Source organism: Arvicola amphibius, chromosome 3 (assembly GCF_903992535.2).
Source record: "Arvicola amphibius chromosome 3, mArvAmp1.2, whole genome shotgun sequence".
In the NCBI taxonomy this organism is placed as follows: domain Eukaryota; kingdom Metazoa; phylum Chordata; class Mammalia; order Rodentia; family Cricetidae; genus Arvicola; species Arvicola amphibius.
Genome location: NC_052049.1, coordinates 182,502,790 through 182,518,407, shown reverse-complemented (window position 1 = coordinate 182,518,407; position 15,618 = coordinate 182,502,790). Strand labels below are relative to the sequence as shown.

The 15,618-nt window shown below is 42.9% G+C and overlaps 1 protein-coding gene across 2 annotated transcripts in view; it reads left to right on the top strand.

Annotated features, from left to right (window-relative positions):
- Rbms3 (RNA binding motif single stranded interacting protein 3) overlaps window positions 1-15,618 on the top strand; it is a 675,207-nt gene that overhangs the window by 152,959 nt on the left and 506,630 nt on the right. The window lies entirely within an intron of this gene.

Here is a 15,618-nt window from a genome sequence, read left to right as displayed (position 1 = left end):
CTTATCTACCAGCGCAGTTATTATCACTCTCATGTCTGTGCAAATATGCTAACGCTGCATGGGTTTACCCTACAAATAAACTCAGTAACAAATCATGAGCTAAGAATCACAGGCTGGTGTTTATAGATTTCCCTTCTATTATTTTAAAAATATCATCATTGTAGATATCTGTGGTTTTATTACCCCACGGCTGGGCATTTTTAAATTCACGGGGAGCTTCTTTTCTCTTTTGGATCCCTGTTGCAAGAATGTAAAGGTGCTATTTATATTGTAAGCTTTCCAACCTCTCCATATCAGGAAAGGAAGACACAACAGGCTGTATTTATTTGCTTTCATTATGAATTTAAATATTGGGAGTTCATATGTAGACAACAGATAGTGACAGACAGATAAAATCAAACATATAACTTTTATAACTAGATAATGAGCTAACCGAATGGTAGTTGGATTGGGATAAAGTTGCCCTGTTGCTACTGTCTGCCATGATTTGTGAAAGATGGAAGTGTGCAAGAAAAAATATTTACTGAGAAGACATTAGTTTTGTTTTTCTAACATCAAAACTGCCATGGCTGGTGTATATGGGCATTTGTTAAGTTTTGTTTTGCAAATATGTAGGGGTTGAGAATCAGAAGGCAAACAGCTTGTTAGGAAAATCGGAACTATTTTGGAAAGTAAGGTCTTTGAAAATTGTTGGTTTATGTTTGGGTTTGTAGATGAATACCTATTATCTTTTGTTCATACTTGAATGTTATTCATAAGGTACATTTGTGGGTACTGAGTAAAGAGTCTTTCTCATTGTTCTGTGTGACTCATGGTATTCTGAGCCCAAGAGAGTCTGTTTCACTGGGTCTGGAGAGGAACAGAAGAGGGGAACATTTTTCTCAGGCTCTCTAATGTGGCAGATGCTGCTGGTCTTCAGAGAAACTCTTCTCTCATGGACTCAGCAGGACCACTGACTGCTCTGTTGCCAAAGCTCCACTGTGTTGATGAAGGAATGTAGTGATGGACACTTGGGTACTCAGGTTCTCTTATCCCATTTATGATCATGTCTGCCCTTGAAACCTCAGTTTCCTCCTTACTAAGAGTGAGCTGAGGGCTGGGGATGTGGCTCAGTCAGTAACGTGCTTTGTGTAGTAAGCATGAGGACCTTAGCTCCCCACACCTGGAATGCAGGCATGGTGGCTCTCCCTCGTAATCCAGTTCTAAGTAGATCAAAACAAGAGGATCCCCAGGAGGAAGAGCCAGAGTAACCTACTTGGCAAACTCTACAATGATGCCTGAGAAACTACACCTGAACTCAATAACTTTCTGGCCTCTACACAGATGAAAAATACACCTCACAACACACATACATGTCTCAATATGAACATAAACATACATAACCCCGCCTCACAAACACACAAAAATAGTTGAGTTTTTCTTTTTCTAGATTTTTTTTTCTTGTAGTGTTGGGATATGCTGAATATGCCTCCAGACAATGTACTAGTCCCCGTTGTTAAACAGTCTAGAATTCTGGGATAGCTTTGCTACAGATTCGGTGGCTTGAACTCAACCAAGGTTTGGAAATGTGTATAATATAGGGACCAGCAAAGCCCACACATCACAGCTTTGTGGAAGTTTCCCTTGACTGAAGAGCTGGTTTATGGACACAGCGCTGTGCCGGCATCATAGCTGAGATACCTCTGCCCACTTCCATCTCTGTAAGGCAGCAGTTACTTTATGAATGGAAAGTGGTGCCTCGAAGCCTGCATTGGCTGGAAAGATGTGGTGGCCACGTATGTACAGGAGCATAGAAGTCTTGTTGATGTTACTAATGCACATTCAAGAAATTTCAAGTCTAGAAATTATACTTGTAGAAATAGAGAGAAATAGTTGGCCATAGGTCTTAATAGTTGCTGGCTAATAAGACCATAGGTATTAATAGTTGCTGGCTATTAAGATAAGATGCAGGCAATGGTCAGGTTATTGTAACAACATTTTGGGTTCTCTAGTCACAGGACCTGGTATTAATTGCTTGAAATATTTTTCCCCTAGAATCATCAAGAATAGATGATAGACAGCATGGCCTAGCAAAAGTAATTGTGCGTGCAGATGTCTGGCTCCCACTCGTGACTCTGTCATGCATGGAGTCTGTAGTTTTAGACAAATGACTGGTTCACCCTTAGCTTTGTTTTTAGTCGTGTCTCAAAGAACGGATTTGAGCTCCACAAGTATTTACATTTCTTTTACACTAGAATTCAGTGAGTGAGGCTCTCATTTGGAACTTGTCCTTGTCCTCTCTGTGTGTCTTTCTCTTATCCCCCTGTGGAGCAAGTGGCTCACCAGTGTGAGTAAGACCCGCTGCCTGGGGATGCTTCTGTTAAGAGGCTGACACAGCTCATTTGGAAAATCCTGTCCCTCCTTGGAAGCATCCATTTCTTATGCTACTTGTCATTTGGATTCGTGAATTTCTAGATTCATATTTCTATCCGGCATCAACATTTAAAAAATGCTTTCACCTGAAAAATAAAAAAGTATTTTCAAGATTCTTGTTTTCTGTTTTGAAACAATGTCCCACAAATTCCAGGCTGGCCTCAAACGCACCGTGTAGTCCAAGATGACCTTGCACTTCTCTGATTCCCCGAAGTGCTGGGATTGATTACAGGTGTATGGCAGGTTTATGTGGTGCCAGGGTCAAGCCAGGACTTTGAGGCATGCTGGACGACATGAGCATGTGCAGGGCCATGGAAACGTGCTGTTTCCTCAGTGTCTGTGTTAATTCCTCTGAAATTATAATTGAGATGTATATATCATATACATCTCAAGTTGATATGCCTCACAGGACAGAAGTATAATGACTGCTAAAGTCTGGGGCAATGAAATAGAAATGAAATAGTAGAAAACAGATTTTCCAAAGTGTCATAAATACATTGACTTTTCTGGTATTAGGATATGCCAATCACATAAATGCTAATGTATAGCAAGACGATGATATAAAGGAAAAATAAATGCATTATGCTTCAGTGTGTAATGTGAGAAAAAATCCTTAACCCTCCCCCACCCCAGTGCTCAGAAGAGAAGAAAAAAAATCACAGAAAAGAAGGCCAAACTAAAAGAAGGAAGATTTTACTCTAGGGAAATCTCTGGTTATAACCGTATCGTAGATAAATGCATGGCGCTGTGCATGTGTAGTAGGAAACAGGATAGTTAGGGGCCCTTTCCATCTCCTTAGGAAGCACAAAATATTGTTCGCTTGTAACCAGGGTCTCAGTCAAGAAATATGTACAAGATTGACGTGGTCATGCATCCCTGCAATCTCAGCCCCTGGGAGGTGGAAGGAGAAGGCGGGAAGATCAGGCTCATGCCTGGCTGCATAGGAAGTTGAATGCCACTCTCCAGGACACCCTGTCTAACTACAGCAACAACAGCGAAAACAAAAAGCAGTCAAGAAAAGGAAGTGTCTCCATATGCCCCTAAGCACATTGGTGGTGACGAAATTTAGATAAAGACTTTTCCTTAACTCAGTTTTCCTTCTACTGGGGAAAAGAAATGCAGATTAAACAAGCACTTGGCTCAAAATAAAGATGTAACCCTAAGTTCAGAAATAAAGCACAACGTGTCTTAGTTTATAACAGGCCTTCTGACCTGTCACCTCTGAGGAAATGACGATTGAGTTACAATCAGAGGGAGCAACATCCCCGGCAGAGGAAACATCTGAATTGCAGAAGCCATGTCGACCAGGAGCCCTGCAAGGACAAGAGCCTGAAACGGTCAGTGTGACCATAGCAAAGGCCAGCTGACTCAGGACAAAGTGAAGGGCAAGCATAGAGGGGAACAAGATGACCTCTTTGGAAAGGAAGCCACAGAGCTGTCATAAGGAGACATTTGCACTTCTGCTTGCAAAGGGGAGCTGGAGCTGCAGTCAGGGGAGGTGGTCCCTTCAAACTGGTGACGGTTTAGAACAGGGGTGACTGAAAAGTCAGCTGAAAGCAGCACTGACCAGCATCCAGAGGAGGCGTGAGGATGAGAATCGTGATGGTGGAGCCACTGTGTGCGGGGAAGGATTACTGCACGATACACACTTTGGTAGTGGTCCTGGAACTGGATTTAGGGTCTGATATACATGAGGGCAGCTAACTATGCACACACATGAGTGAGGTAAGTAAAGATCATAGGTGTACACTGGAATCACATGCCCGCTGATTGTCACAGAGGAGCCGTTTGGTGTGAGACAGCGTCGGTTAACACAGTGACAAGGTGGAAATTCTTTGGAGCGGGCATATAAATAAAAGCTTGGTGATAATAGTGAGTTTTCAGTCCTTAAGTTAAATCTCTCCTTCACTGAAGTGGGTAACCTTCTCTTCTTTTCCTGTCTCCTCTTCTCATATTTATTCTCTCTCTTTCCCTCCCTCCCTCTTTTCCCTTCCCTCCTGTTTTCTTTTCCCATTTGTCAAAACTGCCTGACGTGCTGTGTCATGGAGCCTGCACTGGGGCTGGATGGACAAGATAGTCAGTCTGTCCCAGAGCTAAATCCCAGCCCTGCAATTGCTAATTTCTTGCTGGATAACCACAGCCACACTTATGAAACATTTGAAAAATAGAATTAAGCATTAATCGTAACAGGAAAAATTATGGTTATATTTACATTTTCTGTGTCTGTCATACCTTTTATCTAACCAGGTAAATGACTTATGTATTTGAATATGTATTTGAATAAAAACAATGATTTCAGGAATTTTTGACCAAGAGGAAGATGTGGTGAGGCATAGCTGAAGGCCTAGCACGTGAGAGGCAGAGGCAGGAGGGTTATCTGGAGTTCAAGACTAGCCGGAGCTACATAGTGGGGCCTTATCTCAAAGCAGAAAACAAAGCAAAACAAAAACAAAAATCAAATGAAAAGAACCCTAACACGAACAAAGAGCCCTTGACAGCTGTCGCAAAGCTATGATTTCCTCATCTGATATTAACTGAAGCATCACAGATGATTTCACAGATCATTCTGCTGAGTTGTGGGCAAGCCGCCGCTGCGGACAAAGCTCAGTCATTCTGCCCTTCAGTTCTTCCAGCAAATGCTCTCCTTGTTCAAGTTCCAGGACCCTAATATCATCCCCCTTACAAATGAGACTGTCAATTGTCCCTTTCAAGTCTAACAGGAAAGGAGAAATGCCCACCTCGAAACACCAACGGAACAAAATAAGTGTGCTCAGAGCTGAAGAGTCTTGGGGAGCTAATCTCCCTGACTTCTTCCCCGCCCCACTGATGGCCCCTTACAGTGTGTGTTGAACACTGAATAAACAGGAAGAGCAGCTCCAGTGCCATCCAGCTCCAGTGCAGAGTCCGTCACACACCGTGTCAGGCAGTTTTGACAAATGCACTGACACCATCAAACCTTTTATCAATTTAAAGGTAACCTTGTCATAGCGATCTGTCAAATGGCTCAGACACAACCAAAGAAAAACAAGTTAGCCCAAGCTCCATAGTAACCGAGTAAATAAAAGGGATGTGACTGGAAATTTCCTCGCTTCCTTTTTCCCCGTGTCATTGAAGATTTAAACGTCTCTTCCAATAAGACGCAAGGGAATTTATTAGTAGCTTTCTTCGGCAAGCTACAAGCAAGTTAGGTAGCTGCCAGGGAGGCACCATAAATCTGTGTGGTGGCAGGTATGGTGGGAGGGGCGTTCCAGAGTGAGTGCAAGGGAGCCATACTTCTGTCTGCTAAGGGAGAGGGTCCTAGAGGGTCCTAGGCTGGGTATTTGAGTTCCTTGAGAGTCTGCCTGTCTCTGACAGATAGCTACTATTCATTCATATTCTGCTTTAGGCACAATTAGCAATCATCTCTTGTATGCGAGACATGGCATTTGATTTGCGCTTAATGAGTAATTGACTAATTGGCATTGATAATGGATATATATATGTATATATCCATATATATATATATATATATATATATATATATATATGGACAAAAGTGCAAACATGAGAGCCTGTTTTCAGTTGATCCCTAGAATCCATGTAAAATAGCTGGGCACGGTGGCATATACTTGTAATGCCAGTGGGGTAGGCAGAGAAAGAGGGTCCCAGGGACTTTCTCACTGGCTAGCCTAGCCTGCTCAAAGCCAAGGTAATGGGTACCTGAAGTAGTCCTCTGGCCTCTACACACATGCACACACACACACACACACACACACGTGTACCTGCTTGCATACACACATGTACACACACAAACAAACGAAAATTAATTGTATGAGGATGTCATGATGTGGACTCTGTTAAGTCTGTAAATCATGTTGCATAATGCTTAGAAAACTCCCTCTGCCATGGAAATAATTTCTGAGTAAGTGAGTCAGCAGAGGCTTCAGAAAGGCTCAGAAACTTGAACAGGTTCCTACAGCCCTCAGGATTCAACATCTGACTCTTACTTCAAAGCTTTTATTCACAACAGTTGAAATGTTCACACATTAAGAACATAATTCATGGGCTCTTGTCTCCATTGACTAATGCGAGACTTCCAAGAGAACTCTGAAAGACTGGAGGATCTGGAGCCATGGTGTGGGATTCCGACTCAGCAAGTATGGTATCACTCTGGACACTAGCTTATGTAAGCCCCTTGGGTAATTCAATGTTTAGCAAAGCAGACATTCCTGGAGTGAGTAATAGACTCAGTAATCAGGAAACATATTTTTTTCAATTTTTGTGCATAGATAATTTTGTGTTACATGTATGTGTGTGCACAACTGTATGTGCATGCTTATGTGTGCACATGGAGAGACAAGAGGTCAATGTTGGGTGTCTCCTTCTATTTCTTTCCACCTGATTTTGTGAGCCTGGGTCTTTCCCTGGACCTGGAGCTTGCTCTTGAGTCTAGACTGGCTGTCCAGGATGCCCCCAAGATCCTCCTGATGCCACCTTCACAGCCCTAGAATTTCAGGCAGATGCTGCCTCACCCAGCCTTTTTTATTTTTATTTTTTTTTATTTATTTGTATTATTAAAAATTTCAACCTCCTCCCCACCTCCCATTTCCCTCTCTCTCCATTAACTCCCCTCCCTCTCCCTTGCCAGTCCAAGGAGCAGTCAGGTTTCCCTGCCCTGTGGGAAGTCCAAGGTCTAACCCACTCCATCTGGGTCCAGGAAGGTGCACATCTAAACAGACTAGGCTCCCCCAAAGCCAGTACGTGTGTTGGCTGGACAATCCCCGTCTTGATGCTTGCACAGGAAGCACATTGCCCCAAGAGGCAGCTGCCAGGACAAACTCTTCTGCTTTGATGGAAGCTGTTAATCTCTATGTGTGTGACTTAGTCGGATGCACAAAGGGCTTGCAATCCTAAAGAAAAATTCTCGTTGTTCAGAACTCTGGAGACATGCTTGAAATCATAGTCTTTGATCATTTTCCATTGCTATTTTCATGACTTTGATGAGCAAGTTTTGGGTTGTTTTTGCTTGTTTGTTTGTTCGGTTGGTTGGGTTTCTGTTTTTTTGTTTTGTTTTGTTTTGTTTTTTGGTGTTGTTGTTGTTTTGGATAGGATCTCAGATGTAGTCCAGGCTAGCCTCAAAATTCACAGCAGTCCTCCTGCCTAAGCCTCTTGAATTTGAAGATAGCAGGCACGGGCCTCCTGGCTTTGAGCCACTGAAACAGCTCTCACTTTGCTGCATGCCTTCTCCTAGTCTATTGGAATATTTCCTTAAGTCACCCAGAGCTGGTGATGAATGCCCTTTCCTCTTTACTCAAGCATAAAGAAGAGAAAAATAAAAAAAGGAACCTTGATAGCGTGTTGACGTTGTCTCACAGAAGATGAGGGCACAGGAAAGTATGGTCAACCCTTCTGGATCTGCCAAGTGAAAGACTGACACTTGAGAAGATGTGAAATTGTAGGCAGGTACCAGAGGGACCTACAGTTTAAGGACTGGCATGGGACAAATGAGCTTGTGTGGATCCTGGCTTTTATTTTGCCCAGTGATTGCCAAGTTCACAAGCCCATGACTCTTCTTAGTCCCTATTAAATGTGTTGTTCTCAGCATATATTTTAGAGCTAATTTGATAGAATGAACTGAACAATTTAGCTCATTAGGAGAGGAGGCCTAAAGGAAAGAGAAATTAGGAATTTATGTGGGAGGGTCTTCTGTTTTAATAAAGAAACTGCCTTGGCCAGCCCTTAGGTGGGTGGAGTAGACAGAACAGGAAGAAGGAAGTGAGGTAGATGGCTTAGACAATTGCCACGCCTCTCCTAAATGAGGCAGACTGACGTGCCTCTCCTCAGGGGACAGATGCCATGAAGCTCCAGCCCAAGATGGACATACGCTAGAATCTTTCCGGTAAGACACCACTTCATGGTGCTACACAGATTATTAGAAATGGGTTAAAGCAAGAGATGTGAGAATTAGCTAATAAGAGGCTGAAAATAATGGGTCAGGCAGTGTTTAAAAGAATACAGTTTGTATGTTGTCATTTCGGGTGTAAAGCTAGCCGTGCCGGAGCCGGGTGGGATGAGAAACAGGCCTGCCCGCAGCTCCTCACTACAAGGAATGATTCCTCAACATTTGGCTTGGGCATCTGAAGAAAGTATAGATTAATTTATTGAAATGAGGATTGTAGAAAGAGGACTTTGAAGAGAAAGACATCAAAAGTTCTTCGAGTCTTATCATTTTTCAGACACCGTTAGCCATCTAAAAAACTTCTCTGTGATTATTAATAAATAAGGGTATGATGATCACCAATGGTCACATGACACAATATCATATCAGCAGTGTGATAGAAAGCTGGTTTTCTTGCAAAGGTATAGAATTGGAGTCCTAAGAAGTGTAATTGGCTTTTAAGCCAGTCATGCTGATAGAATGGTAACACAGTACCTAATAGACACTAGGAAGTATTCTGAGTATTTAGCATGTAAGCACATCACAGCACATATATGAAGTCAATTTCATAACTCCTGCAGACCTTCACTTTATAGATGATAAAGCAATGCATCAAATAAATCAAGTGACTTTCCTAATATAAACTGCCTGGAATTTGACAAACAAGGTTTATTTATTTATTTGTAATTTATATAAAGGGTCTCATGTAGCCCAGGTTGGCCTTAAGCTTGATATATAGGTGAAGGTGACCTTGAACTTCCAATCCTGCCTTCCCCTTCCCAAGTGCTGGCATTATGTGTGGGGACCACAGCATCCAGCTTGTCCTAGGACCAAAGAGCTTTGGAGGCTTCTTTTCACACAATGTGCCTGCACAGACATATGAAACAGGGACAGAAAATGCCCACGCACCTTAGAGTTCTACAGCTAAGAGAGAAGACACAATAGGAGTCTGCAAAGGAGTATGGTGTGAGCGAAAGAGGGGAAGAGAGCCCTCTGTGATGGAAGCGTGGGAAGAAGTGTTTCTGAGATGCAAAGTGACACTGGGAGTTGGACACTGTTGGGGACTCATGGCCAACCGAGGAATTCCTCTTGGACTAGGCAGCATCAGGGACTCTGCCAACTCCCATGGAAATCTTAGCGGCGTCAGGGGCTAAAAGCCTTTTAAGTTTTTAGAGGAGAAATGTGTGTCTATCTGTTGGGCCTCAGCTACCCTCAGACCCTCCCATTTGCAAGCATTTTTCTCATTGGGTTGGCGTTCTGGTTTATCTCCTCCTCTCTCTCCCTCTGTGTTTCCTTCTCCACTGGTGGCCCATCCTGTCTCCTCTCTGTAGCTCTTTCTCTCCTGTCTGTCATTCTATACATATCTTCTAATGCCATCAATCTCTACTCCTTCCTCAGTTGATCTCCACCACTGTCACTTCTGTCCCTCCCACCAGTTCCTAGGGTAAATATTTAATGACTGAACTGAGTCCGATTTCATCGGTTATATAAAAATGTTTTATTGGATATGAGAAACTTGTTACAGGGCAGACTTTGAGTTAATAGTAGGAAGTATAGGTAATAGTATTTTATGCTTGACATGATATCTGGCATAGTTCTACGGGGTGAATGAAGACAGATAATGAATGTAGATGTCTTTGACTGAGTAGATCTCAAGAAGTGTTTGGGAGGGACGCCTAAGGGTACCCTGAGTCACATGTCTTCAAAGAGCCATGTAGAGCTCAATGCATCCGTCATCCGCTCACTGTGACAGCAGAGACAAGAAATAACCATCTATTTCTGCTGAGGCCACCGGGTTTCGCTGTCAGAGGGCTCATCTCTGTTGACTGCTCATTCTGTAACTGATGCTCATTGGTGTGGATTCTCTGGAAGCTTTCTGAATCCCCCAGTTCTGTATATTTCCTTCAGGTTCTCTTGACAACCAGTGGCTTTGGAGCACAGCCTCAGAGAAAGTTGACGGAAGGACACACGAGACATCCTCTGCATTCAATGCACTGGAAATGATAACCTTCTCTCTGAGATCTGGCAGCCATGTGATCTATATACACTGCTTCATTGTAGGACTGAGGATAAATGAGCCGTGGGAGTCATTCTTTTACAACTGTTTTCACTTCTTATCTGTTAACATATTCATTATCTCCAACACTGGCAACTCCTTGAGAAATAGAAGTACTTTGGTTGATGTAGTAGTTAATGCCCCCTAGAATTTTATGAAGTAGATGTTGTTTTAGGGGGCTGGGAGAGATAGCTCAGTGATTAACAGCACTTGGCTGTTCTTGCAAAAGACCTGGGTTCAGGACCCAGGATCCAGGTAGTGGCTCAGAACCATCTAGAACTCTCGTTCTAGGGCATCAGATATCCTCTTCTGACCGATGTTGTCAATGCACATACAGTGCCCAGAAATGTTTCAGACAAACACATACATAAAAATGTCAATACATAAATGAGTGAATGAATGAACAAATGAATAAATAAATCAATCTTTAGTTTTAGGGGGGTATTTGTTGTTCACTTGTTTGTTTGGATAGTCTCGCAATATAGGCTAAATTAATCTTGAATTTAGTATATAGTTGGGTCTGGCTTCAAACTTGCCATCTTCCTGCCTCAGGCTCCTGAGTCCTGGGATTAGCACAGTCAGCTGACTGGTTTAGACTTTAAATAACCATTGCTGAAGAATAAAAGGAAACGCGTTCCCTTTAAGATCCAGAGCTCCATTTGTTGTGAGAACAAATGTACCTGTGCAGTCACAGCAACAACCAAAATAGAAAACCTTCCCTTCAGTCTAGGAGATGATCTTTCAAACCTAAACGTAGACTAGTCGTTCACAGTATAAAGTCATGCTAACAAGGAAAGCAAAGAAGTAGACTTAATACCATGAGGGTGGCTTAATTGTGGGTCAGTTATGGGTTCCCATTAAACGTTTACTAGCTGTGGAACCTTGGCCAAGACATTAGACCTTGTAAATCTAATAACAAGTGGCATATGCTTAGCCTTTAATAAATGCTAGCTTAATAAGTAAGTAAATACATAAATAATTATTCCCATACACAATGGAAAATTTTTACTCTTTTGAAGACTTGTGTATTTTTTTATATTATTCACGTGAGTGTTTTGCCTTTTGTATGCTGAGTTTGTATGCCCCATGCATGCCTGGTTCTTGAGGCCGAAAGAGGGTGTGAGATTCACAGAGCATTGCCTATGGGCCAACCCAATGTAGTCTACCCCTTCCCGAGCTTCTCTTGGTTCTAGGCTGGGACAGATTAACAATTAAAGCTATTATCAGGGTGGCTTTCTCACGGAAGGCAGGGCATTCATGGTGACTGGAATGGAAGGTAGCTGATGACATTGTATCTGAAGTCAAGAAACAGAGAGAAAAGAAGCAAGGTTGGACTATAAGGCCTTAAGGCCCAACCTCAGCAAACCACATCCCTCCAGTGAGGTCCACCTCAAGACGGTTCCACAGCCTTCCAGGTTAGTACCAGCAAGTAGGGACCAAATGTGGAAACTCCCAAGCCTTTGTCCTGCCTGGGAGACACTTCCTGTTTAAACTGCAGCAGTTGTCAGCAGTGGACAGCAGGGCAGACTCCTGGCACAGAGTGGCCGGTCAGTGGCCATGGAGGAGTAGCTTTTTGATCCGTATGAGAAAACAAGTTAATTACTTGAAATATTCTGACCAAACCGTGTGCCTATAATCCACAGAGGTTGTGGTATCTTAGCCATAACTTGTTAGGAGGTGGGGTATCAGGTGTCTATATTGAAGGAAAAAAATTACTTTCTCAAAATGTGTTCAGTATGTGTGCATGCCCCACCCCCAAAAAAACGAGAAAAGAAAAAAAACTACTTAGAGAAATACTGAAATATCTGCAATCATGAAATCATGTTTTGGATGGAAGTTTCATTTCCTGGTTTTCTTGGTAATAAGTATATACGTTGAAACAGTGTTTTCCCCATCTCCCTTTGCGTGGGCAGCTCCTGGACTGAGAAAGACTGCAAAGCTCTGAAATCAAGGGGTGACATCTGCTTAGTTTCGCCAACTTTTAAATTATTTTTAAAACCATGAGATTAAAACTAAAAACCTCACTTATTAGCTTGTGTGTTAAAGATCACATGCTTACGTCCACTAACAAAGTGTTGTGTTAGAACACACACTTATGACCACTAACACAGTGTTGTGTTAGAGCACACACTAGGACCACAAACACAGTGTTGTGTTAGAACACACACTTACGTTCACAAACACAGTGTTGTGTTAGGACACACACTTATGACCACTAACACAGTGATGTGTTAGAGCACACACTAGGATCACAAACACAGTATTGTGTTAGAACACACACTTACGACCACTAACACAGTGTTGTTTTAAGTTTATCTCAGCACACCAGAGTTACCATCTCAGCATCATGGATAAAAAAGTTAAATAGCGTGTGACATGTTTCAAAGACAGGGACTACATGGGAAAAATAAAATAAAATAAAATATAAAATAGATTGGGACTCAGGGTTACACCCTTGCTCTGGTTTTCAGCCCTCACAGAGTGGTTGACTCTGCTGATTTCAGTGAAGTAGCACACCATGGCACTTCACCTCTGAGGCTTGCACTTCTTTCTCTGGTGTGTGTGTGTGTGTGTGTGTGTGTGTGTGTGTGTGTGAGTGTGTTTTGTTTTGCTCTAAACCGCAGTCATTTTAGAATTCCAGCTTCTCATCTATGTGTTGACAGATTTGGGAGTATTGTGTTTCATGTTATTTTACTCAATTGAGAGTTTTTAAGGCAAATTCAGAGAAGCCAACCACAGCCCCCACACTGGTGCCAAGAAAGAAGTCAGCCGCAGTGGGCATAGTGGCATCTTGTTTCTATGCCCAAGGGCAGGGAGTTGTCTGTTCAGGAATGCCCCATGCCTGGAGCTCACAGTGACCTGCTGGTCACCAGTACTGACTTGAAATTCTGAGATCTGATGTGAATTCCTAGATGAGACACCACAGGGTTGCAGGGCATAGTGTAACATGAGGGAGGCCAGACCTGCTTGTTGGGGTTTCTGTCCTGCCCGGTAGCCCACAGCCAGCAAGCCCCAAAGAAATAACACAGAGATCTTTTTAAGTTACAAAGCTGATTGGCCCATTAGCTCTAGCCTCTCACTGGCTAACTCTCACATCCTGATTAACCCATTTTTCTGATCTATGTTAGCCATGTAGCTCAGTACCTTTTTTCAGTGGGGCAGATCACATCCTACTGCTTTGGCGATCTGGGCAGGAGTGGGAGGAATCAACTTTCTCCTTCCCAGAATTCTCCTGTTCTCATTACATCATTTCTCCTTCCTGTCTGGTTTTCCCACCTTTACCTCCTGCCTGGCCAATCAGCGTTTATTTAAAACATGATTGACAGAATACAGACAATTCTCCCGCACCAGCATGGCATGTCCCCCTACCCGCTAAAGTCTCCATTGTTCTAATGGCTCGACTGGCAGCTCTGTGAAACCCCTCTGTTCTGTGGTGAGCCATGCTCGGTATCGATATCTTCTCTCCAAGCACATGGTTCATGTTCACACAGAGTTTAGGGACAGGGGTTTCATCTATATCTGAAAAACCAATATTGCCTTTATGCAGAAACCTGCCCCTTACCGTACCGTAGTAATCCCTAAAACACTGAATCTGCCACGGTCGCTCTCCCACCTTCCATTCTGAGTACCTTGTTCCGAGAAGTAGCTGTGGCACTGAGGGAAGGCAAACCTTCTTGGTTGGCACATGGACTGAAGGAATAAACAGACTAAGGCAAGGCAGCAGGCTGAGAGGACCGGAATAAGGGAGAATAAGGAGAAATTATGAGGTGCAGTCACATGCTCACATACACACACAAACATACCCACACATGCAAACACACAGTCACACATACAAACATACACTCTCACATGAACATATATAAACATACACATATAACACAAATACATGCACTCACAAATATGTAAATGTACACTCATATATAAACACACTCTCATATATCCTAAATAACAACAAAAGGTCACACACACACACACACACACAGACACACACACACACATACACTGTGTCTATATGTTAGTGATTTCCAGTTGAACACTCTAATTTCAAGGATGAAGATGGCGTCTTCATTATTTTTTTTTCTCCTCAACACTTCCCTGCATGCATGTTCACATCAGTAAATATTATTGGCCATGGAAATATATCCTGAAATGTCTCTTCCATCATAAACTGGTGCCATCTTCTCTTCAGAGGACAGAGCATGAAGAGACTGCATTCTACAGGAATAGGAACTTACAGAGTAGCCAGTCCAGTTTGAGTTCCTAGACCACGTGTACTCAGTCAACTTCAAACCACTCTGCCTAGAAGTCACAAGGGTATAGATGAAGATGAAGGTAAAGCCAGAGAGACACTCCAACAAGAAAATGAACAGATGCTTGAGAAGATCAGTGCCATCAGCCATCTGTGGCGATTTTCAAGTGAAGACAGAGCAGTGGGGAGGGGGAGGGGATGTCCAAGTGTTTTTCTGTCATGTGACAGGGCTTGATTCAATCCCTGGATTGCCAGAATAAATAAATACAAAAGCCGGGATAGCTTCAACTTTGAGCACCCTGGGAAGTGTCAGTAGAGAGAAGCACACTCTGCCAGCATCTGAGAGTCTCTAATATACAAAATTAGACTTCATTCCTGTGTCATCTGCAATGCTCTCAGTTTCTTTCTAAGCAGAAAAGATTTTATATTTCTTCCCTGCCTAGATATTAAAATATACCGTGACACTTTGCTCTTTTTATTTGATTGTAACATCCCTCACAGTCTCGTGTGTTTGAACATTTGGTGCCTGTGGCTGTTTGGGAAGCTTGTGGAACCCTTGGGTGGTAAGGTCTCGCAGATGGATGTGAGTCTTAGGGAATGGGAGACTTGAGGTTCGTGGCTCAACTCTACTTCCTGCCCCACAACCGCTTATTGATTCACTTAGCTGTGTCTCATGTTCTTACCACCATGCCTGTTCTTCCGTGATGGGCTGTACCCCTAGGTCACACGCAGAAAACCAACCTTTCCTCCTGTAATTTGCTGCTTGTTAGATTTTTGGTAATAGCAACAAGCAACTTAATTCTTTTAGCAGACATGGTCAACTGAGCCAAAATTTTCAAGAAAAGAGGAAGGATACTACCGCTCCCACCCACCTTCAGGGATTGGAACTGTCTGGCAGTGTTCTGCTTCTTCACGCCCGCATCACCTCATTTGAAATGGCCAAGCAGACAAGCACCCAGCGTGTCTCCACAGCTAGTGCAGAGT